The sequence below is a fragment of the Symphalangus syndactylus genome, chromosome 16 (genome assembly GCF_028878055.3).
Source record: "Symphalangus syndactylus isolate Jambi chromosome 16, NHGRI_mSymSyn1-v2.1_pri, whole genome shotgun sequence".
Lineage (NCBI taxonomy): Eukaryota > Metazoa > Chordata > Mammalia > Primates > Hylobatidae > Symphalangus > Symphalangus syndactylus.
Window position 1 is genome coordinate 38,455,841 of NC_072438.2, and position 26,401 is coordinate 38,482,241.

At 34.4% G+C, this 26,401-nt stretch overlaps 1 protein-coding gene across 8 annotated transcripts in view; it reads left to right on the forward strand.

Moving 5' to 3' along the window:
• Positions 1–26,401, forward strand: part of PCDH7 (protocadherin 7) — a 423,650-nt gene that overhangs the window by 333,845 nt on the left and 63,404 nt on the right. The gene's annotated exons all lie outside the window — the stretch shown is intronic.

Below are 26,401 nucleotides of genomic sequence, written 5' to 3' on the forward strand. Positions count from 1 at the left end.
TAAGAATGAACAAGGTATATCGCTGTAGGAATCAACAGCAATGTGATCATTTAAATACATTGTTTAAAAATCTTACTTGGTTTAGAAAAATTTATTATTCATTAGTATACATCTCCATCACTACAACCAGCCATTTCTTCATCTAACCATTTCTATAGAAGAGGCTTATTTAGCACCTACTAAATACATATAGCACAATCAGAATGCAAAACCGATGAAATATCCTTGTAAGATACTTACTCTCTTAAATAGGAGACAAAACATGTACATGTAATATGTAAATATTCTTTCTAACTGCCTTTAGAATCATAGAAAGCATGATTAGGAGTTCAAAGAAAAGATAAATCTTCTAGTGGAAGCTCACAGGAGAGTCTTAGGATTTAAATATCCAATTAAGTTGAAATGACCTTTGACAACTGAAAGCAGTAAGATTCCAATGAAGTATCTGCTATAAAATAAGAATTTGCAGCTTTGAAATAGTTTTATCTAGAAGCAGTAGAGAAAAATTTGGCTTCCCTGACACAACCAAAAAATTAAAATTAAAGTAAAATAAAATAAATCCCTCAACAAACAACACACACACAAAACAAAAATACCAATGAACAACTTTCACCAGTTAATTCTGTGCAGGGAATTGGGTGATACCCATTTTCACTTAAAGAGTTTTTACTGTATTCTTTGTTTTAATCCATTCTGTTTAATATTCACAATGGTGAGGTTCTGTGAAATTCATTTGAAATAATGTTGATGCCTGGGTAAGCAATATTAATTTATTTGTTAAAGACTTGTTGATATATGCCAGTCTACTGAAGCAAAATTTATCCCAAAATTTATAAATTTAACAGACAAGGAGTATCATCCTTCAGATCATTTTAGTTAGGCAGAGTGCATTTACCTGGGAAGTGAATGATATGTATGACATTTTGTTCCAAAGATGATTTTCTAATTTTGTATTACTTTATTTAATGAGCTTCCTGAGGACAATAAATATAATTTGACCATTGATTTAATTAAGGAGGTAAAAGACCTTCTTATAATGTAGGTAATATTTTTGGAAATTAGTGAATGAAAGTTAATTGCCTGGCAGCCTTTCACACCAACTGCGTTGGCAATCTAGTGGCAAACCTAATAAATACTCTCTCATGTAGACAAATGTGCTTCAGATAATGATGGAGTTTTTGAGTGGGGGATTCCAGAGACAGTCATTCGAAAGGAGGACAATAGAATGAATAGAGCCAAATAGAAGAATTAACAAAAGCAGTGATACACAGAATTGTGAAGCTATTTACAGGCTGACACTCACTGCCACATGTAACTGACTGCAGATCTAAAACCTATTGTTCCATTTTTATTGGGTAAAAGTCATAGGCTGTAGTACAATACTTAACAGAAATTGAAGCAATCTTTTCCCTTATATGGAGAAATCTGCTGCTTAAAAAACATTTCAAGTTTTTTCCTTTAGAATTTACTTCTTAAAATTGTGATATTTGTCTTGACTTCATACCATTATGTCTTAAGATCATTTTTGTATTTGCTGACTTTCATATGGTTTTTGAAGTGTATAGTTATTTATATTTGAATTAACTTGAAATGACAACCAATTTTGAAGCAAATCTTTATTCTGAGGAGAAATGTTCTATGAATGCTTGATAACACCATCTGTATGACTTGCATAACTTCTTAAAAACTGTATTCTTAAAATAATAGAAATCAAAACTGTTTTGTTCCTAATAACATTTCTAGCAACAATGTATGATTATTATTTTTTAAAATCAATTTAGGTATAGTTATCCAGGCCTATTCAACATTCATTGAAAGCATGACAGTAGAATTGTATCAATTCAGATTACTCAGTCATATTTATTCATAATCTCCAGAGTATATGTAAATATTTTCTTCTAAAGATTAAGCTCCATGTCACTTCAGTGTTGTTTTATTTGCCCTCAAAATGATAACAAGTTAAACTGTTTGAACACATAGTAAAAGAATATGATTTTCAACTTGAGCTAGACAGATGTACATTTCCATTTGTTCAATAATCTGGGAAAACGAAAATTTATATTTAGTGCAGGACAGTTGAGTCAGATATCTCCGAATTCTATTCTGTGTTTCTAATAACCCAAATAAATTACAATCAAGAGAATATTTTTTCAACAGTTATATGTAATCTTATCTCCGTTGAGATATATATATGTATAATTGAAGCATTATGCATATTTACTATATAAAGTATTCCTTTATTACCTGTATAAAGTATTAGGCTGAAAGTAACCTTAGAGATCATCTAATCTATGTTTCTTCTACAAGTTGAAGAGATTGAGCAACATCAAGGCAAAATGACTCATAAAATTACACAATTATCGAGGCATAATGAAGGCTAGAATCATTCTGATGCCAACTTTTCTTTGCTTAGTCAGAGATACGAGACGAAAGAAATGTAAAGAGCGTGCTGATTTCCATTAAGAGGAGCCTTTATCTTTATGTAAAAATTTATACAAATGTGGCTAAATCCCATAAAGTATAAATCAGTGGCATCTGGTTGCAAGCTCATTTTTCCTTTGCTCTTGTAAGCTGGTAAGAGATGGATATTTTCTGGACACATTGTCCCCAATCTTGGTTATGAAAGTAGATATCTTTCTATGATAATAAATTACTTCCCTTAGCATTTAAATGACCAAGACCCTACTCACTGACTGTTTATTTATTTGGGGTCACTTAATTATGCTTTTGCTAGCATTCATTTATAAAGAAACCTTTATTTCTTATATTTCTGAAGAGCTCCCTGTATCCAGCTAGGTTCTTAAATGCTTTTGTCTTCCTCATTGCCGTATTGTTTGATGCCCCTCAGTAGCCAAATATTTAATTAAAGTCCCTTGAGGGGACAGTTTTCATGATTTGTTATTGGACATCTGCCAAAGCTTAATTCACCAAGTTTTTGCCATCACCTTAGGTTACTTCTGTGTATATTTTTAATACTGTCCATATGACTGCAGTTTTAAATACTCCCCAAGAGCAATCATTTCTTACCATCTCCAAAACCTAAACATATTCAATTTCAACATATATGAAGGTTAGTGTGTAATTTCTTCTTCTAATCTGCTTATAATTCTTTTAAGTTAGTGATTTTTCATTATGTTTTTCTTTGAAGCACAGACTATCAGCCATGAGGATGAAAATGTTGATTTAGTTAACTTAGATAATACATCAATAATGATAACTATTATTCATTGAATGTCAGTTTTTCAACATTCTCTGTAGTGAGCACATAACATGCATTTATTTTTTCATTAAATTTCACTACAAATTTAGGGAAAGTTTTCATTATTCTCAGTAAAACAAATGGGTTGTTAAGTAACTTGCTCAAATTTATGCCAGTTATAAGGAGAGACTCTTGTTTTCTGTCAAGATCTCTTGGAATCCAGGTTTTAATAATTTCACAATACAAACTTTTCTTAGAAAGTGCATGCCTGTTCCCTGTTTACTGACTTCATTTATTGTCATGTTGATTTCTATGGGATATGAAATTTTAGAACATGTGTAGTTTACAAGAAAGTTTTAAATTACACTGTCAGTGTTTCACTTATAAATCTGTGGTTTGTATCATTTGCACTGTTCCCTGGATTATTTGTGATTTTATTTTAAAATCTATTTTAGCAGAAGCTATCTAGTGATAATTGTTGTATTAGGTTTGTCTCCCAACAGTGTTTGGCTCATGAAGTCTTTTTTATCTTTTAAATTGCATAATGCATAGGGTGTTTAGATAATAATATGATGATGCAAAATCTAAAGATTATAGTTTTAATTTTCTTCTAGAGAGTTAATCTTTGTTTCTTAACAGATCCTATCTTGTTTTGTCCCTAAGACTATTACTATCACAAAATATAAAATTATACTTATTTTCCTTCATTATAAAACTTATCTGGACTTGGAGAAAAAAAAAAAGAGTCTCCATGCACTTAAATTTATTTCTGTCTTTTGCGGTAACAAAATATATATTCTGAGGCAAGAAAGAGTTAAAAGAATATTTTAACAAAAGAGACTTAAAAGTCAATAATCTTAAATTTAGTGTAACAGAATTAGATATTTTATTTTCTTCTTTTCTGGAATAACTGTAACCCCTGTAATGTTCAAAGTATGGAGATTGAAAGTGAAATTTTTACTGATTTTCTTTGAAATGATTGCTGGTTTGACTGAGCTGACCTTTGCTTTAAATCAGAATTGATTGACCAATTGAGTCAACATGGTTAAATTGGTTGTGCATACACACAGAGACTTTGTTTATTGAATTTAGGATATTCTGAGTAACATAATTTTCCTCTGCTTCTCTTCTGCTGCAGGAAACACTCTACGTTATGATTACATTTAATAATGTGTCAGAAAGCAAATGGAAATAGAAACATACACAAGGGAGAGTAACAGTGGATTCTGCAACTGTTTAACGTCCAATAATCCTTTCAGATACTCATGTAGTTTGTATGTTACATTGGTTTGTCATATTAAAGATGGTATCTAAAATGTGGCTTTTGTGAAGGTATCAGAAAACCAAAAGCCATTGGCAGTATGATAACCACCTACTATAACTGTATAATTTCCAACCTCTAAGAATATTCTACGAGTACATCCTAGAACATTCGGATAAATCGGAATGCACTAAGGATATTGCATTCTATCTCTGTTTCCAAGTCAAATTTTTATTGTTGCAACTGGATAACGCATAGAAAAGAAATCAAGTAATACATAAAAGAACCAATATAGATGCTAAGATTTGGGTGCAGGATATTTCTAAAAATAATAGTTTTCTTGTTCATTTAAAATATCTAATTTCCTTTATTTTGGCATACTTCTTATCATTGGGACATCAAAAACAGGCCTGAAACTCAGAAATTAATAATCAGAAGGATATGAGAGTCAAACCCTTCTGAGTTGTAGAGGTGCCTGCCTCTTGGTGCCTGATTTCATAAACTTAGTCTTCGTGTTATGAACTCTACTGCCAATGAAAATCAATAAAAACAATTTCCTTCTGCATTCATGATCCTCTCCTCACACTCTTTCTTCATATTCTTTTCAGGGTCATTTTGTCAAAATGCCACAGGGCCATACAAAATGTAATTTTGTGTTTCTGTGTGTGTGTCCCATGAAACCTGATTTTTCATGTACACTTTTGATTGGTATAAAGCGTAACTTTGAGGTTTTCAGTAAAATCAAAAACTTCCTGTTTTTAATTTTGAAAATATTGAAGGAACCACCAAGTTTTCTTGCTGTTGCTGCTGTTTTAGCATAAATTTTGAGGCTGTGTATAATGTATATAATATATTACATGCAGTATAGCTAGTATATCTACAGAAAGAGAGAATATGTGTGTTTACTACATATGTGTATAATATAGTATATGTGCTAAATTAATCTTTATTGGGTATCTGAGAAGACTTTGAGAGAATGAAGTGTAAAATGATGTTTTAAGAAAGACTTTTAAGAAAGTCTTCGTCAAGTCTCTGAACCTCAAGCATAACTGAAAGTTGAGATACCTCCAGATAGATCTATTATTATTTAATCAGTTAACTCACTCATTCATATGTATGTACCATGTGGATTACTGTAATGGCAGAGAAAATATATGAATGCCCTTTCCTTCAAAAAGCTTATTCAGATAGTCAGAAGATAACATAACTTTAATACATGCAGGTATATAATACATCTTGTTTCTAATGCCAACAAATTTTTCTATGAGATTTATGTGGTTCTCCTATATTTAATTCTTAGGGACTGAATCCACAAAATATTTTATAAAAAATTTTGCAAGGGTTGAGCATGCTATCATACATGCTTTTTTAATCCAGGGCCTGACAGATCGTTAGGATTTAATAAATAATGGTAATTATTATTATTATCATTCTAAAACAATCCAAATGGGAAATATATTATTTTCCTCCACTCCACATTTGAGAAAACTCATCTCCCAAGTTAAGTAACTTGTAAAAGAGATTGCACTTATTAAGTAGCAATGCTGTCAGTCAAAGCGAGGGATAATTGATTTTAAATAATGGTCTTATCTTCTTTATAATAAGGGAATGGATATTCAAATTAATGTATTCAGTATTTAAATTGTCTGCCTCATTCTATAGAGTATAATGGTCTCTAATATTGAAAGAACAGGTGTTAGATATTGACATGAGCAATTTCTAGATGTTATCTCTTGTATGTATTACAGCATCTCAGTGAGGGTCAGTTTTTATAAATGTCCCCATTTTATAGAAGGAGAAACTGAGACAGGCTTAGAAACTTGCTCAAAATAAATAGCTGGTAGTTACTGGAGAAGACAGTCAACCCAGTTTGATCTGAAAACTATATGACTTTTAAGCTTGATAGTGGACTGGCACAAAGTTGTATAAAGTGTTGAAAGGCAAGAAGATTTAAATGTTTACAGTATGTCAAAAATGAAAAAGCAGGTAAAAAGACCCAACATTATATTTGAGCCACATAATAAGTATCAGTACTGTTTTCAAAACAGAAAGCTAGAATGTTATTTTTTAAAATTTAGATTGCCAACAAGAGAAAATCAGATGAAGTTTTACTTATTGTTTTCTATTATTTCATTGCAACAGAATTATATGTTTAATATAAAAAATTTGGAAACAACACGCAGGAGAAAAAAATCACCTTTACTCCTATCATCCAGATATAGAAACCTTTAAAATGTTGGCCCATGTCCATGCATTGTCATTGTGCTCTATGTGTATACATGGAGTAAGTTCTGTCTGTGTTTGTAGGGTGTGTGTGTCTTTGTATGTGGCAACAAAATGTCCTAAGGCTTTTGTAATAAAGTACCATGAATAGGGTGGCTTAAAACAACAGAAGTTTATTCTTTCACAGTTTGGGATGTTAGAAGCCCAAAACCAAAATATTGGCAAGGCTATGATCCCTTCAGAGCCTCTGAAGTAGAATCCCTTGCCTCTTCCCAGCTTCTGTGTGTGGCAGCAACCCTTGGTCTTCCTGGCTTGAAGCCATATTGCTCCAGTCTCGGTTTCTGTCCTCACATGATGTTCACCCTGTGTTTCTGTCTTCTCTTTTGTAAGTGCAATAGTCATATTGGACCCACCATCCTCCAGTATGACCTCATCTTAATTTAGCTAATTACCTCATCAAAGTCCCTATTTCTGAATAACATCAAATTATGAGATACTTGGAATTGGAACTTTATCTTACCTTTTTGGGGACACAAGTCAATTCAATTCATAACACACACACTATACTTGTGCAAAACTAGAATTTTAGTTCATATATTATTTCATAGCTTATTTCATCTAACATATTGTAAATAACTTCCATGGTCACTAATTAAGATTAATAATGATTAAAGTTCTCAAGTTAACTTGCTTAGATTTTCAATAAAGAAGTTAAAGAGTTTTAACTTAGAATTTTGCTTTTCAAAAATGTGAATATATTTTATCACCCCAATGGTGCTTTTGTGAGGAACTAAGACACTGCTCTGAGGGATGCTGTGTAAACCTGGTATGTTATTATTTTCCTCTGGCAATGCAAGAACACCAGAAATTTGACTTATTCCCATCCTTTCACCTGCATATTGGCAATAAATATAAGATCTGTGTGGCAGCTTCAGTCTAGTGTACTTAGCTCTGAGTCATCGTAACATCCAGGAGAGCAATTCTTTGGTGAGGTGGAATGAGCAGCACTTTAATAGCAGTGCTTAGTGGTAAGGCTGTCTGAGAGGCAGAAAAGAGATTTTAAATTAAATGGACTTTACTGAAAATTGTCTTCACTTTGTAGTTTGAAGTCAGGGATGCAATTTTCAACTTTCTTTTCCCTCCACTTACCTGTTGCTAAGAGATCACATTCAGGGTAAAATTAATGCTTCTGCAATTACAAAGCATGTAGTCAGCAACGGAAAGGAAATGTCACATGCAGTCTGTTGGTTAGAACTTGAAAAAAATAAGTGGCATTAGAGAGAAAATCATGCATATAATAGACATCTAACAAATGAGTATTAAGTCAATCAGCACGTACCGAGTAGTAAGTCTTAAACGTCTTGTCTCTGAGACTGTAAGCAATTCACTTTATGTTTTTGTGCTTTAGTTTATTCTGCTTTTTAACTCTTAGGAAATTAAAATGTACTCTCAAGGTAGAATTGACAGGGATATTACCCACTAGCTTCACCATAATATTAACAGAAATCTCTTGTGTCTCTGGAATCTTTTGGAACCAGGAAAAAAATTACTTTATGTCAGGATTATTTTAATTCTGCAATACAATTTCACTGCGAAAAATGAAGTTCTGCTGGTAATGGAGGTGAAATCGGGAGATACATGACATTGGGTAATTGAGTGTTAGACCTAGTTAATAGTGTCACAGTTTTCCTTACATGTTCCCTGAAAGCTATCATCTCATATATAAGTGTTCCTTCTATCACACTAACAAATGATCACCATCCTGTTTCACATCAGCCTCCTCATTCACTTAGTAAACATTCACTGGACATCTAGTTAGTTGAACTAAGGATCCACTTGAGACTCTGTGGCACTGGCAATATGATGTGAGACAAGGCTATTTTACTCTTAAGATTCACTCTCTAATTTAAGAGATAATATATGCATATATTATAAGGAAGGGAGGCTCTGTTTCTTTCATGTTAAATGAAGAACATAGAGCTAATCCAGCTTGGTATTGTCTAATATGAGGAGTCTTATAATGCAATAATAATTACATAATAAGGATAAATATATTAAGTCACCCCTCCTTCAAAGAAAGACTTAGATCTATCTTTTTTCTGCCCAAACACTAAGAAGCATTCAGAAAATTCATAGACTTCTAATTTTTCTCTTCACACTTAATACAAACAAAATGAGAATTCAGGTGAGAATTTAGTTCAGGTGTTATTATTAGCCAACCTCACTGACCAAAGCCACATTCGCAAACTTATCCATCTCTCAGACGCCTTCTAATGAGCTCTATTAATCTGTTCTCTGCACCTCCCCCTTTGGAATTTCACTCTGGTACTACTCTTTTGAGGTGCTTTGATATAATGTTTGATTTTAAATAGGGTTTAATATATTTTGGTCATGCCATTGACACAATACTTAACATCCCAAATATGCTTTCACATATGGAGAGTACCATGTGTGGTATTAAATATTATTTCATAAAGGTTCAATTACTCCATTTCCTTTAACCCTCCACCTCCAAACAGCAGACAAAGAAGGGGTGCATGAACATTTTTAAACATCTTTCCCATAAATCCATTAATTTAATTCACAATTTCCTAAAGAAAATTGCCTAAAGACAATACAAGATAAAGGAAATAATAATTAAGCCATCCCCAGGGATAGTGGATGTACCTGAGAGCCAGCTGCTGATCATGACAGAGTAGAACAGGGACTGACATGAGGAGTAAGAGGCCTGGGCTTTATTCCCTTCATGGTCACAAGCACAAGTTTTAGTCGTTTCATCTAGAAAATAAAAGGCTTGGGGGAGATCCATGCTTTCCAAGTGTACTACACACCGGATTCAGCTGTGAAGCATGTTAAAAACACAGATACCTTAGGTCCATCTAAGTTTGGAAGAATTTGAACTTAGGGCCAGTGCCCACGAATCTGTGTTTTTTACTAACTCCATAGCGATTGGCACCTACAACAAGGTTTGGGAACCACTGTTCCAGGCATGTCTAGGGTTTTTATTTCAGTTTGGAATGGATATGATGCTCAATGTCTACATCAAGGCAATTTCATCACTGAGATAAAAAAAAAAAAGCCTAATTGGAATTAGAAGAACCAGTATTTTAGTCCGGGATATGCAAGACTTTACAGTTTTGAGATTCAGTTTCTTTCTCTGAAAAATGCAGATCGTGCCAGTGGTATTTCCGTCGGCTGTTGAATAGGTGATCGTACTTAGCATAGTGTCAGTAGGTATTAGCAGGAGGAACACAAGGAGAAAGAGAGAAAGAGCAGCCAGTTCACAAAATGAAGTGTTATCAAGGGACCAGGAAGAATATAAATATATGAAATGAGTAAGGAGTAAAATAATGTTTGCTATGCTTTCATTATATTACCAGCTTAGTTCATTCATTTATGAGCACATAGCCCCTTTTCTAAAAAATTCAGCAGAACAAACAAGCTTCTTCCTTTTTGATCTGTGGGGAATTTTGAGAAGTTCATTCTAAGATATCATAGAAAATTGTCAATGGCAAGTGCTGTGAAGTTGCTAGAGATAAATAATATATACAGTGAAACAATGAGAGCAGTGCAATACCTTGCATTCTGAAAGAATATTTTAAGCTTTAGATTTCATTCATATCAAAAGATACTTTTTAATGCTTGCTATCTCCTATTTAAGGACCTAATTGTGCACAACAGTTTTAATATGCATAGTTCCATCTCTCCGTGAGCTTATATTTTAATGCAGTCCATACACAATTATGGAAAGAGACACGATGCAGACACGACATTCCAAACATATTTCTAGCTTTTTCTTACAGGCAAATTGGACCTTAATTTTTTTTTTGCAACCTTTAAAGCAATAATTCTCATCATTTTGATCTTTATTTCCTTTGATTCTGCTAACTGAAGATAAAGTAGATAATACAGGAGTAGATAATGTGTGAAGGCATGGAGTAGATGGGAAATCTCTGTACCTTCTTCTCAATTTTGCAGTGAACCTGAAACTGCTCTAAAAAAAAGTCTTTAATAAAAAAGAGAGAATATAGAAAAAAAAATCCATCGCATTCAGCTAACACATTGTTGCTGTACAAAAATTCCCGGACAGCAAGATGACTCGTAAACTGAAGGCAGGCAGAATGTGTAGGAACTGTATTAGGCTTGTAGACTCCAATATATACACCCTTGTACAAAGCACATTTCAGCACAAAGAATTCAATAATCTGACACTTCTCTGGTGAAGTGCATTATTCTGCTGCAGAGTAAATTGCTATGGCCAAATTTTTCAGTAGGATCCAATTCTCTATAATAACCCAGCAAGGTCACACCTCAAATGAAGCAGTGACCTACCCGAATGTCCCCTCATAACTGTCGAGGGATTCCAAGGAAGCAAGACGTCTCCCTAACCTGTCTGCTGGGATCCTTGAGATTGAGTTATAAGAAAGGAGGCTGTGCCTGTTGAACTCCACCTGACATTGTTCTTTATCATTGTTTCCTTAGCTTCTGAATTTTTGTTCCAGGGATAGATTATAAATAGGACAAACAGTGCCTAGAGTAGGCCCCGTGACTCATATAAGCCATAATTACACTGGCCATGAGAATATTTCCAGAACAGACTTCAGGCCTATAATTCAGAGAATAACATTTGTTTTAAAATATGGCTCCAGATACTTTTTTGGCTTTGTCCTAGAAATATTGAGGGTAACAGAAACGATGACTTTGTTAAGTACCTATAACTTCTTAATATCCGTGTGTGTGCGTGTTTGTGTGTGTATTTACACATTGAAATAGCTGTTATGTTCGAGCTAAATGCTAAACTGATAGACTAAAAATACCTTTAAAACATATTATAGTTTCCTTTTCTGTGCCTTTATTTTTAGGGATAAATGAAGGTTTTTAAAAAGGGAGTTTACTGCAACCATAAAGAAGCCCTATGCCAACTGTTGCAGAAAAGGCCCTTCTGACTCAGAAACACTAATGCGTGGAGAAACTTGCTTTATTCTGGTGAAACCAGGGTTCAAAAACCTCATCCACCTCATTCGCTTTGCTGAAATAAGCCAAGTCTCCCTGGTGCCTCATGCCTCAAATTCTTTCTTGAAAACACCTGTTCTTCTCACGGAATTTGGGGCTTTCTCAGTGACAATTCGAAGGATTTTTTTAAACCAAAAAATTAGCAGAGAAAGCCCAGAGAGAAGTAATGGGCATCACTTTACACATCATGAAAAATGCTTAAAGAAAGTAAAAATAATACTGCAATACATTTCCTCCAAAATGATACTTTAATGCCTAGAATTGTTTTAGAAAAATATTTAGTTTTTGCATAATGTTTATGGATTAAATGATGATAAACGTTTGACGGAATTATACCAAATTATCCTTAAAAGTTGAAGCCTATCTATGAATGAAATATGAAATTTTTCTGATTAGACCACCTGTTCATCTGGCATATTTTTTCCTTAACACTTTTGTCATGGTTGTACTTATGTTAATTTTAAGTGTTAATCCATAAGATAGTATTAGCTACTTCTTGGCTATTTTCTAATATATATTTTATATATAAATTAATCTCAAATTTTCTCCACTTGATTCATTTGATGGTTCTCTCAACAGATCAGCTCTAAGTTGAATTCCTGAAGTTTGACCCTTTTAAAAGCTGAAATATTGTGCAACAATCTTTCACAGTCCAAATACTTTGAGTGCATTATTGAGATCTTTAGATTAACTGAGAAGGTCTTGTATTCAATTTGTGAATGATTGATCTACTCACAGTTAATTTTAAACAGTAAAGGTATTCCGTGCCTAAAGTGAATTTTCCTTTCCATTGAATGTTGAATTGATACAAAGTGAATTCTAGAAAACTATGAAATATGCATGTATGTATGAGAATAAATCCTTCGTATTTCCACTCTAGATATTCTCAAATGTTCACTTTAACTGTAGTAGGATTTATCAATTGACCAATACACAGGCTCATTCAACAGTGTGATTTTTAAGTTATTTCACTGAAACAAAATGGGCATAATTATTTGACGGACATCTGACAATGAATACTTTTCAGACTTGGCTGGGTAATGTTTTTAGCATCACTGATCCAGCAAGATCCAATAATACGACTGACTTTTTGTTTAATAGAATTCCCTCTAGAATGTTCTACTCCATTAGTAAAAGGGAGTTGCTCAAGTTACATAGATATGTTCTCAAGGACATTGGCTAATAAAGCACAGACATTTGTGTCTAGATGCTGAGTGTTTACGTGCAGACATTTGCTCAAGCAAACCATTCTCTAAATATATAAGTTGTGTTAACAAAATGATTACTGTATTAAACTTAGACTTGCTTAGACCTAATCAGATTTTTTAAATTACTGTAGCCTGTAGAAATATTTCTTCCCAAATATACAATTGTTTTATATATTTAGGTTACTCTGCAAAGACTATAACAACATTCATAAAAACAATCAAAAGAATAAATTATCAGAAGTCACTTTGTAGAAAATAGAGGAAGTTTTATTAATTTTCATCCCAGACTTTTATATTCTACAACTTATTCATGAAGATGAACAAATATAGGTATTTGTTAATGTAGTGCTGCAAAGTAGTGGCATTCAGAATTATATCAAACACAATTTATACAGGGCCATCCAAAAAAGACATTATGCAGTGTTTAGCTGAGTTTGTATAAAATACTACAGCTGTCTCTAGAATGCCTTTCCCTTGTGGAAAAAAGCTTAATTCTGCCAAGGCAAGAGTGCAGGGCCCATTCTTGCCCTTATTTGCTTTTAGAGACTCACACTGTCAAGTTGATAAATGGTCTTTGACAGAAGCAAAGGTAATTCAAAGCTCATTCACAGGTAGAATAGTCTTTAATAGATTCTTTTTTAAAACTCTCTGGTGGAGAAAAAATATATAGAGAGAATGCCTAGTATTAACTCACTGTGAGGCTGTTATTCTCCCAAAACCCAAAAACCCATAGTCTCTGTACAGCTATATTTTTGTCATTCTATCATGTTTAGTGTGTACATGTGTGTCTGTTATTTACAAACAAGCTTATTTATTTTGTATCCATATGAAAGAAAATCAGTGTTTAATTAAGAAAAAAATCTTTGGTTGAAACGTGGTGTGCTTTTTTTGCAGGAGAGGGGGCAGCCTTTCATAAACTGAATAACGTTGAACATATATTTGACAAGCTCACCCTATCATAATGATGCTTTGGAATTACAGAAAAGAGTTGAAGGTTTTAGTAAATGCAGGCAAATTTTAGTTCTATTCTCTTTGCTTTTGATGTTTGACAAATCAATTCATTAGTGATAAAATAATGGGGTAAGTCAGCAGAGAGAGCTCAATTCATTGCATTTATCCCACCCACCATAGTTCATCTGCAGAGTGGTTGCTCTGATTGTGTTAGATCATATTCCCATCATCCTTCCAGGCAGAGATCCCTCACATTTCATTTAGGTTTATTCCTTTTGTTCTTTTCAAAAAAGACTCAGGAATACAGCATTGAGAAAGCTTTTCCTGCAGTGTTAAGGAAATTGTCTAATTAATGGTGGATACAAATAACAGGATATATGCTTTTCTGGTTATTCTGAAGAGGGTGAGAATACTATTTAGTTGCTATTACTTTTATATTAGCTCGTAAAAAATAGCTACTCTTATACTAAACCAGTATCAGAGCTATGAGTCATGTTTACTGTCTTTGCTTTTCTGAGCTTGGACATGTAATGAAGTTAATTTTCTTGGGAAGACAGTGTTGGAGTGATCTACCACACTCACATAGATGCACACTAGCACACCTCTAAGAAAAAAATAGAACTGATTGAAACCCTAAGGCAATCATTTTGGCAAATAAAAATGCCCAATTCAATGAAGGGCTTTTCTGGGTTTCATCATATTTTGCATAAATAATATGTTAAATCTTTTTTAAATGCATACAGGAAAAAAATTATAATTATATCATTCTATTGAGCATTGCAGTTGCATCACCCTGAGATATGCAGTCATGCATATATCTAGAGGAGAGTGGTACAAAGAAGATCATATACGTCTCACTTAAAGAGCCTGTAATTGTATGGATGTGTAAAGACTTGTGCATGAATAATTAGGCTTTAATATAAGCAAACACAATGTAGAAAGAGATAATTTTTTTTAAAAAAGGGGGCATTGACAATGTGAGCGTGAATACAGAGGAAAGAAGCAGGCTCTTGAACTAGGTGCCAATAAAAGCTTCTTGGAGGAGTGACCATTTTAGAAATTGGAAGATGTGTAAGATCATGTAGAGTTGCTTGTGGAAGGGGGCAACTTTAAGAGTGGGGAACACCATGTATGAAGATACGAAGGCAGAAGTCCAAGAATGTTTCACAGAGTTGTGTTATCTCAATCACATTACTCACATCACATTATTGGAATGTGTCAAATATAAGAATGGAATGATGGCTGATATATTCACCCATTAATTCACTCATTCATTGAGTTCATGGAGTTCCTGCAATGGGTTGTAAGAACTCAGTGAAATCAATGGGTAAGTGTAACCCTAGCAAAACATTCAGAAATGAATAAATATAGCAGCTGCGTAGGGTCATCCTTTAGTGTGGAGTATGGAAGGAAAAACAGATAATCACAAGGCAATATAATAAATTCTTAAGTTGGAGCTTTCACAGATTATCATGGAAGTAAAACACATGTCCCAGCTAAATCTACTTGAGAGAATCAGGAAAAAACAGAGAAGCTGAATGTGGCCTAGATCCTGAAGAGTATGTAAATATTACAGTAGATGGAGAGTGTGAGATGAACAGTCAAAGCAAGTGAAATAAGTATTTGTAAATGCAAACAGGTATAAAAGGGCATAGTTTTTCGGGGTAGAAGGCCTTGAGTACTGTGCTTAGAGGATTAGATTTGCTACGTAGCATTACATAATTGAAAGCATCTGAGCAGAGAAGCAAAAAGATCTTATTTGAATGTTAGAACCATTGATTTATGGCACACATAAATAAACAAAATATATTGCTGTATACTCAACCCACTGATATCTAATATCTTCTAAGTTATGATGATATCTTAGACCAAGTAGAGATTATAATGTGTCAATCATTACAAAGAACTGAAGAATCCATCTGCTATACTATTAGCTCAACTGACTCATCATTACTTAGTCTAGTATAAACCTCTTAATTTCAAGGAAAACAGAGTAATTAAAGGGATAATAACTCATAGCAGGTCATGTGCAGTTTAGTGACTAAATGTAAGACTTCTGAACAAGGCTATGGCATCTACCTAAGTCCACTGAATATGGTAATATCAAAAGAAGCATATATGTCATATATAATAGTAGTTCCTCTGGCCTCTGCCCCACCACGGGTCAAGACTGAATACTAACCAATGATGTATAATCACTACATGGCGGGATTATTTCACTGTTTGCATACACAATTTTATAACACCAAAGTTAGTATTTATTTTAGGTAAATATGTAAATCATAATCCTTTTCAAGATATGCATTAAATCCTTTGCTTAAAATCCTCCAATCCATCTCTCTGAGAATGAAACCTAAATTTCTTCCCATGCCTTACAAATATTTCCAGTACCTCAACAGTGCATACTCCTAACCTTGTCTCCTATTATTCTTTCCTGGGCTTTGTACATTCCAGCCAACCTGCTTTTCTAGCTATTTTTCAAACACAGCAAGATCAACACCCCAGGACTTTTGCACTTGCTCCTCCTACTATCCATGCTTGTCTTCCCCAAGATTCACATGATTGTTTTGCCTTTCAGATCCTCGCCCAGCGTCACCACACTATCTGTTCTAAATTAGCTGTACTCTGCAACCCCAAAACCCCCGTCACATTCAACCATATCACTCCTCTTATCTGAAATCATCCCATTTATCTTCTTGCTTATATGTTTATTCTATCTCCTTCTATCTCACATCCCCACCACATAAACATACTGGATTGCAAAATAGGAGAACAATTTGTTCATTTAGCACATTACTGGTTTCTGAAGACCTAGGGCAGTATGTGTTTAGTTGAATGGATGAAGATATAGCATTATTATATACTTAGATCATGGCTTTCAAAAACGATGTTAATGACAATGAGTACAAACCATATTTGGGTGTGACTGGAAAGATAAATGTGTCTTAGTCCCCTCTACATTATGCAAAGACATTTGTTTGGTTAAAAGTTTCATTTATTGGCCAGACGCAGTGGCTCACTCCCAGCACTCATGGAGGCCAAGGAGGGTGGATAACCTGAGGTCAAGAGTTCCAGACCAGCTTGGCTAACATGGTGAAACCCTGTCTATACTAAAAATACAAAAAATAGCCAGGCATGGTGGCACATGCCTGTATTCCCAGCTACTCAGGAGGCTGAGGCAAGAGAATTGCTTGAACCCAGGGAGCGCGGAGGTTGCAGGGAGCTGAGATCCCACCACTGCCCTCCAGCCTGGGCTACAGAGGGAGATTCCGTCTCAAAAAAAAAAAAAAAAAAAAAAAAAAAAGCTGTATTTATCTGACAGACCTAGCCCCACCATCCTGCATATGAGATTCATGACCACTGATACATTGCTCATCATTTGTACCAGGAAAATTAATAGGAATTAGGAGGAAATGTTAGTGTCCTTTCTTCTTCTCCTCCTACTCTAGTATATAATCAACCATGTCCTTCTCATCTACAAAGTACTTATTAAGGCTCTGCTGAAAGACTTTGAAAGGGAGCCTGCAAAAAAGAAATTACATGATTGTCTGGACCTCACCCTTTTTTACAAACAGAGACAGATGTAGATAAAAGTGATGGAATTATATTTGTTATGTGCACCCCATTGTAACATGTTGCCTTCAGAAAGCCTCTTTTTTTGTTCTTGTTGCCTTATTTTGATTTACTGATCTCTGTTCTATAATCATGAATACGACCTTTGCATTTGCCTGAAAGTGGTTCTTTTGCATGGTACGATACTAATTTTGGGGATGACATAGTGCTGTTTAGAGATTAGCAATGTGCCATGGGAGAAACAGCCAGAGATTAAGAGTAAATAAAAAGAAAAAATAACTGAGATCACGGAGCTGGTTTTGCTACCTGATCAGCTTAGACCTTGGCCAATGGATATGTCTCTTAGTCTCCTAGAGCCTTAATTTCTACCTCTGTAGTATCTTCTCTCACAAATTAAAGAAATAATGTATAACGTACATGAAGAATATGATTATGTCTGAGATATGTATACTTGTTAAAAGATGCACAAGTAATTTAGATATGCACTAGGAGTGAGAAACAAAGGTGTGGATTATGACTTGGGACCCTCAAGACATGGGCCTAGCTTTATTACTCCTCTGATAATGCTAACTCTGTCATCACAGCACGCAAAGGTCAGTGTCTGACTATCTGATATGGGCCCTATCTCATGGGGGATGACATCTATAACCACCTTAAATTCAATGAGGAATGTGATTTATCAATAGCTTTTTCAATCCAGAACTTATTCCTTCCTTCCTTTTATTATTTTTTGAATCAACTTCACTATGTCACCTTTTCTATGGAAAATTTCTTCAATGTATCTCCATATATCCCAGAAGCAAAATTCAAATGACTTTAAAGCAGAAAGGATGTAAAGTACTCCAGCAAGCCCTGGCAGTGTTCGTGTAGGTTTAAGACCAGTTTTAAATTTCCCAGTGTAGGTTATGACCTCATGGAAATATTTGTATCTCTAAAATATCCTTGGGGTTAAGTGACATGCAAATATTATGTGGCATATATGTTTCATTCTAGTGAGACAGTTATTTTCCTTGCCCCTATGTAGTCTGAAGTTTGAAAGCCAGGCTGTTTTTGAAGCTCTTAGAGTGCAGTGGAATGAATTATGTCTGCTCTGACATACTAATGTCTGAAGGATCAGCTCTGGCATACTCATCAAGTTTATGTTGCCAGTGCTCTTAATACGTATCAGATTGTGCTAACTAATTCTGCATCCAGGATATAACATGTTAACCTTTTGTGATACCATCCTTTATCAAAAGAGATTATTTTAATTCATGCTTTATTTAAATTCCTTTTGTGGCCTGTCAGTATAAAAAAAGAAACACATTTAAAAATGCATTTGTTTCATACAGAAATATTCTAAGAGAAAATCTAGAAGGAAACTTCCTTTTTCTACTTTCCTAAAACATAAATAAGACATTAGTGTAAAGCAGTGGTACTATTTAAAATATACCACTGGTGTTGAAGCTTTCTCATCTAATTTGGTGTATATATCTTTATACTTACAAAGTTTCCATACAGTTTATTCAAACAAACCAATTCTAAGAAAGCTACATTTTATTCTTATTTCTCAAACTCCCCATATGCCAAATGAAACAGCCAAATTGCACTTTTTCAGCATCTCAACATAGTTAGTATTATTATAGCAATTATTTTATGAAGATCTAAAACATACAGGGAGATCTGGCATGCAACATTATTACACAGATTATCTATTGGTGTAATGCACCACATTAACAGATTAAGGAAGGGAAAAATAATGATCACATCAACAGATGATGAAACAATTCTTATTCATGTCAAACAAAATCTTTGCACACTTAGAATAAAAGGGGATTTTGTAATCCTCATGCAATCTTATATTTAGTGATAAAACACTGGAAGACTTTAAAATTTGAGACTGGGCAGGAATGCTCATTATCACTGCTTTGGTACATCCTATGAGATCTTCAATACAAAAAGTCAAAAAGAAAAAAAATGATTGGAAATGTTATCATATATACATATATGTATATACATACACACATAAATCTGATGGTATTATGGATATAAAAAAATCGGGCTGGGTGCAGTGGCTCATGCCTGTAATCCCAGCACTTTGGGAGGCCGAGGTGAGCAGATCACCTGAGGTCAGGAGTTTGAGACCAGCCTAACCAATGTGGAGAAACCCCATTTCTACTAAAAATACAAAATTAGCTGGGCGTGTGGTGCATGCCTGTAATCCCAACTACTCGGGAGGCTGAGGCAAGAGAATCGCTTGAGCCCGGGAAGCAGAGGTTGCAGTGAGCCGAGATCATACCATTGCACTCCAGCCTGGGCAACAAGAGTGAAACTCCATCTCAAAAAAAAAAAAAAAAAGAAAAGAAAAAAAAAGAAAAAGAAAAAAAACATGCAAGTCTTCCAAAAGGACATTAAATTAGAAACAGAATGAGTTAACGGAGATGACGCATATCAGTTACCGAAGAGAGTAGTGGACAAATCAATTGAAAATTTTCAAAGGAAATGTTTTAAATGTTTAGCTCCTATTTCTTAATATGTCTCCCCACCTCATGTTTATGAGATAGGATGGAAAGGGGATTATGGGAGGTAGATGTTTGTTAAGAGCTTGCTTTGGTGAGAGCTGATAGGATAGGTGCATTTCACCCACCTTCTACAATGGAATTGATAAGGAAAGCACATTTTATATGACAAGATGACTTAAAAGAAGGCCTTCAGCAATACTTTCAAGTATTGTTACTTGGAGAATTTGATATATGACTCTGAAATTTAGAAGGCACGAGGTCCACTGACTAACTCCTAAATAGAAATCTAGAGAATCAAAGAGGATATATAACAAGCTGTTTTGAAGGAGGAATTAAAACGAAGTGGCTGATTTAGGATCAGAATTCTGATCCCAGAATTTACTAGGTTAAAGGAAACAGGAATACTTTCTAAGGATTCGATTGAGCCATGTGGAGAAAAAAGCTGGCCTATAGCTGTTTTTACTTCTATCTAACAAGGGTCAGTTGGTGTGATCTAACAGTAAGAATCTATGCCACCCTGGACAATTAGGGACTAAGCCCATCTTCAGAAAGTGGAAGGAATTAATGTAACATCCATGTCATGGTGGTTGCATTGGGAGAGACTCAGCAAGGAAGCTTATGTGGGACTTTCAAAAGATCCCAGAATCGAGTCAGCTTTAAACATCTGCCAGACTCAAAGTACATAAAACCAATTCTCTCTCTCTCTCTTTTTAAGAGACAGTGTGTCACTCTGCAGCCAGGCTGGAGTGCAGTGGTGCAATAATAGCTCATCATAACCTTAAACCCCTGGGCTCCAGTGATCCTCCCACTTCAGCCTCCCAAGTAGCCAGGGCTACAGGCACATGTCAATATTCTTGGCTAATTTTTTTTTCTTCCTTTCTTTTTTTTCTTTTCTTTATTTTTTTTTTGTTGTTGTTGTTGTTGTTTCCAGAGACTAGGTCTTGATATGCTGTCCAGGCTGGTCTTGAACTCCGAGCCTCAAGCTATCAAGCAATTCTTCTGCTTTGGCTCCCAAAGAGCTGGGATTATAGGCGAGAACCATGCCCAGTCTTTTTTTTTTTTTTTTTTTCAGCAATCTAACAACGTAAATGTAATTTTCAAGTAATTTAGTAAGTCAATCCCAAACTTTGTTTGGAATATTACAAGTCCAGAAGTTGGCAATATAAATTTTAAGAAGAACAGATTTGGTGATAGGAAGAGCTTTCCATACCTGATGTCAAAATTTATTTTAAAGCCAGAGTGGTTAAGAGGTTGGTATTGCAGATTGCACAATATTAGACAAAACAAACAAATGCAACAGAATAAGAAGTTACAAAATAGGTCCACATATACGTGGATAATTAATTTATAGATGCTGTATCTGTGGAAAACAGTGGTCTGTTGACTCCAGTCAATAAATGAACCTGTGATAACTGGGTGTGGGAAGAGTGGAAATTTACTTCACAAAATGCACAAAATAAATCCCAGGTGTATTAAACATTTAACATTTAAAGATAGAAATGTAAAACATTTAGAAGATCACATAGGAAAACATTATCACCTCAAGAATGAGGATCTTTTCTTTTGCCAAACAAGACACTAAAAGTGAAAATTACAAAGAATATATATTTATTAAATTTGACCTCGTTAACATTAGAAACATCAATGCAACAGAAGACTCCATAAACCAAGTGAAAAAAAAATGCCACAGAGTGTAAAAGATATTTATAATACTGGGATATATATATATATATATATATATATATATATATATATATACGTATATATATATATATATATATATACGTATATATATATATATACACGTATATATATATATATATATATATATATATATACGTATATATATATATATACCACTTTTTCAAAATAGACAGAATAGCAGCAGATGTGAAAAGTTATCCAAGTGGCTGGTAAACACATGAAAAGTTGCTCAATATCTCTAGTAACCAAGAAAGGTTGATTGGAGCTGCATTTAGATACTATTTGACAACCATCAGATTCCAAAGAAGTCCAATAGCAGGTAATACCAAGTATATGTTTAAGATGTGGAGAAATAGAAATTTTCATATACTGTTTTTTTTTTTTTGAGAGTACAGGTTTATATAATTGCATTAGGAAGAAATTTTGCAATAGCTGGTAAAGTTCCAGATAATCACACACCATAACACATTAATTCTTCTCTTATAGACCTTAGGAAAGCTTTCATGCATGAGCACATTGAAACATGTTCAACAATATTAACTGCAGCTTTAGAAACAGCCCAAATGTCCATTACCAGAAGTCTAGATCAACACATTTGCGTGGATTCATGCAATGTACAATTCTGCAGATAAATCAAAATGAGCAAACTAGAAATAGAGGATAATATGGAACCCAATGGAAGAAAAATGAATAAAAAAGGAATACAAAATGATGAGGGAAAGAATACAATAGAAATAAAATAGCAGTGATAAGAGTAAACACTCAATAAGAAGTGCCACAACCTCTCTTCTACTTCACATAATTAACCTTCTGACTGCCTGTTACCACCTAATACCTTCCTGTAATAAGATAAAAGCAGGGTCCTTCAACATATTTAACTTAGCTATTAAATCCTAGTGCCTTCTTTAAATCTTACAATCTAGTGCCTTCTTTAAATCTTAAAATTTGTTGGAAATATTTAAATATAACTAGATAAGTCTCTTCTACCACTTTTTAAAATGCTAATAAAATGTTTGAGTTGTAAAATGTCACCTGATTTTGCTTCTTTCCCCCTACAAATCTGTAGATATTCTTTATCTTGTTTAGAAAGTTTTTTTTTAACTAGTATATCTATTCCTTGGATAAACCTTGATTAATCACATTGGTTTTTAAAAACAATAGTATGTATAATTCTATGATAAAAATATCAGAATTTCTTGATTACCTAAGAAACAGCCATTGTATTTGTACCTGTGATTACAGAACAAAAAATAAATCTATAAAAAATCATTAGTGAGTTGACAAGGTATTATTAAAACCCCTAACATTTAATCATTTCATGTATTAGGAACTACTGAGACTTACTATAAAATAAATGATTACCTATTGATAATTAGAATAAGATCATTCTTTAGAAAAAAAGTGTAATTCTTTTCATATTGCATTTATTCATGCCCTATGGAAACATCTATAGCACAGTTTGTTTTTAGAGGTGAAGCCAGAGAAAGCTATAAAATGAAGAGTAAACTTGCCACAAGTCTCAGCAATAGTACCAAGCTAAATATTATCATGTGATATGGTTTGGCTGTGTCCCAACCCAAATATCATCTTGAATTGTAGCTCCCATAATTCCCGTGTGCTGTGGGAGGGGCCAATGGGAGATAATTGAATCATGGGGACAGTTTTCCCCATACTATTCTTGTGTTGGTGAATAAGTCTCATGAGATGTGATGGTTTTATAAGGGGTTGCCCCTTTCGCTTGGCTTTCATTCTCTCTTGTCTGCCGCCATGTAAGACATGCCTTTCACTTTCTGCCATGGATTGTGAGTCCTCCCCAACCTGTGGAAATGTGAGTCCATTAAACCTCTTTTTCTTTATAACCTACCCAGTCCTGGGTGTGTCATTATTAGCAGTGTGAGAACAGACTAATACATAATGTATGAAAAACATGCAGTATTTTAGAATAAAGAAGAAAAACTCTAAATGGAATTTCTGGTATTTAAAATATCCATTCATAGTTTATAGTTTTTTAGAGAAAAGAGTTGCTTTCAAATTTTATTTGGTTATGTTTTCTAAATAGTAAGCAGACTTTCTAATATTTAGCCTTTTGAATAAGCAAATAACATATCAGTGAAACTGTTAAGCATTTATTTCTAAAGTGGACCATATTTTATACTTCTTAGTTTTTCTATTCAATTAATTATGAATAACCATATATTATATGCACATTTTGATCATTCTTGTATGACATTTTACAAATGGAAATGTGATAGATTTAGAAACATTACATAACATCTTCTTAATATGGCCCTTAAATTTATTTGCTTACAGCCTTGCCAAAAGTCCCAGTGAGATGCCTCTGCAATGATTCATATTTCTGTCTCTTTCAATATTGCAGCATTATTAGTTTTGGTTCCTTTACATGAGTTTTGGCCAAGATAGCTGAGATTATGTGAGCTTATCTCAAGAAAGTTACCAAGGTCCATTTTTTCCATTCTCCAGCTTATTTTTTAAGAAAGTCAAAAGTCAGATAGCCTAATAAGAAAACTCTTAGATATAATACGAACTTCTTTAAGGGGGCTTTTTTTAATTTCTTTTTTTTTTTCTGAGATGGAGGAGTCTCACTCTGTCACCCATGCTGGAGTGCAGTGGCACTATCTTGGCTCACTGCAACCTCTGCCTCCTGGGTTCAAGCAATTCTGCTGCCTCAGCCTACTGAATAGCTGGGATTACAGGCACGCGCCACCACGGCCAGCTAATTTTTGTAATTTTAGTAGAGACAGGGTTTCATCATGTTGGCCAGGCTGGTCTTGAACTGGCTGGTCTCAAACTCCTGACCTCATGATCTGCTCACCTTGGCCTCCCAAAGTGCTGGGATTACAGGCGTGAGTCACCACGCCTGGCCTTTTTAAAAAATTTCTAACTGAAAGTACACTTATGGAAGCTGGGAAAACAGGCACCAATATTAGGTAAAATGTACTGGACTGCCTTCGTAAAGCCTAGACTATAGATACAAGTGCTAAGTGAATCCACATGCTTTCTAGACAATGTCCAGTCTTACAGCTTATTTCCCGTTCTAACAAGTCAATATAGTCAAAATTCACAGGGATACAACAACCTTAAGACTAGTGTAAGGTGAGAACCATATACTAAACATGCATATAAAAAGTCTGTAGATTACATTGTTTTCTCCCCAACATAAAATGGGAATTTTATTCTGAGATATATAGTGAAATATGATAAAATAAAGTTTTGGCCAATATTTAATATAATTCAGATAGTTATCAAATTTTAGATGCAGTTAAAATGAGCCAAAAGTTTGGATGTCAGGACAGTTGGAAATACTGGTGAGAAAGAGCCTTTAAAAAGCAAGAAAGTCACAACGAATCATGACATTATCAGAAGTTGATTTTACAAGAATGAAATAATGTCTTTTGCAGCAACTTGGATGGAGCTGGAGGCCATTATTCTAAGTGAAATAACACAAAAGTCAAAAACCAAAACCTGTATGTTCTCACTTACAAGTAGGAACTAAGCTATGAGTTCACAAAGGCATACAGAGTGATATAATGGACTTAGGAAACTCAGAAGAGGGAGGGTGGGAGGGGCTAAGGATAAAAAACTACACATTAAGGGCCAGGCAGGTGGCTCAGGCCTGTAATCACAGCACTTTGGGAGGCCGGGGCGGGCGGATCACGAGGTCAGGAGATCAAGACCATCCTGGCTAACACGGTGAAACCCCATCTCTACTAAAAATACAAAAAATTAGCCGGGCGTGGTGGCGGGTCCCTGTAGTCCCAGCTACTTGGGAGGCTGAGGCAGAAGAATGGCGTGAACCTGGGAGGCAGAGCTTGCAGTGAGCCGAGATCGCGCCACTGCACTCCAGCCTGGGCTACAGAGCAAGACTCCGTCTCAAAAAAAACAAAACAACAACAACAAAAAAAACTACACATTAAGTACAATGTACCCTACTCAGGGGGCAGGAGGCCTAAAATCTGAAAATTCACCACTATTTAATTCATCCATGTCACAAAACCACTTGTACTCCAAAAGCTATTGAAATAAAATTTTTTTAAAGAAAAAAATTGATTTTACTTTAGTTTTCAATAAAACATCATAATAAGAATAAATTATAGATATTGAGAAATTATTATTACTCTTATGATATATTTTTCAAAATATAGGTATGAACTATAATTATTACCAATTTTAAGAAAGAGATTTTTATTTAACATCGTGCTCTTTCTGTCTTTATCACAGACCACTTAAATTATTTTGGTTTCAAAATCATGTCTTCCTTGAGACTTACAGGTAATAGAGAGCATCTTTTTTGCCATACTCTTAAAAAGTAAAAAAAAAAAACTAAGCTCATTTTTCTTTGCGTCTGAGCCAAATTTTAAAGGATTACGTTCTTAATCTTGACATTCAAAGGAGACGTCCCAGGATGTTGTAAATGTTCCAGCAGGATTAAGAAGAGAGACTGCAGTGTCTCTAAGAGCTCTCTAGCCTGTCTTCAATATGCTCGTTTCTCAAAAATGATGAGGCGGAGTGGGACAGAATATCTGAGCCCTTGACCTCGTCAAAGAAGTCAGATGTGTCAAAGTGTGACTACCCTCAATGTATTAAGTAATGTAGAGGAAATTACTGCAGCATATTTTACTTGTACCACATTCCTCCCCAGTCCATTCAGTGATGCTGGAATAATAAATAGGAAATGCTTAATATCATAAGTAAATTTTCTTTAAAACTTTTAAGTAGAAATTAACTAATAGTAAATGTGAGAAATCCA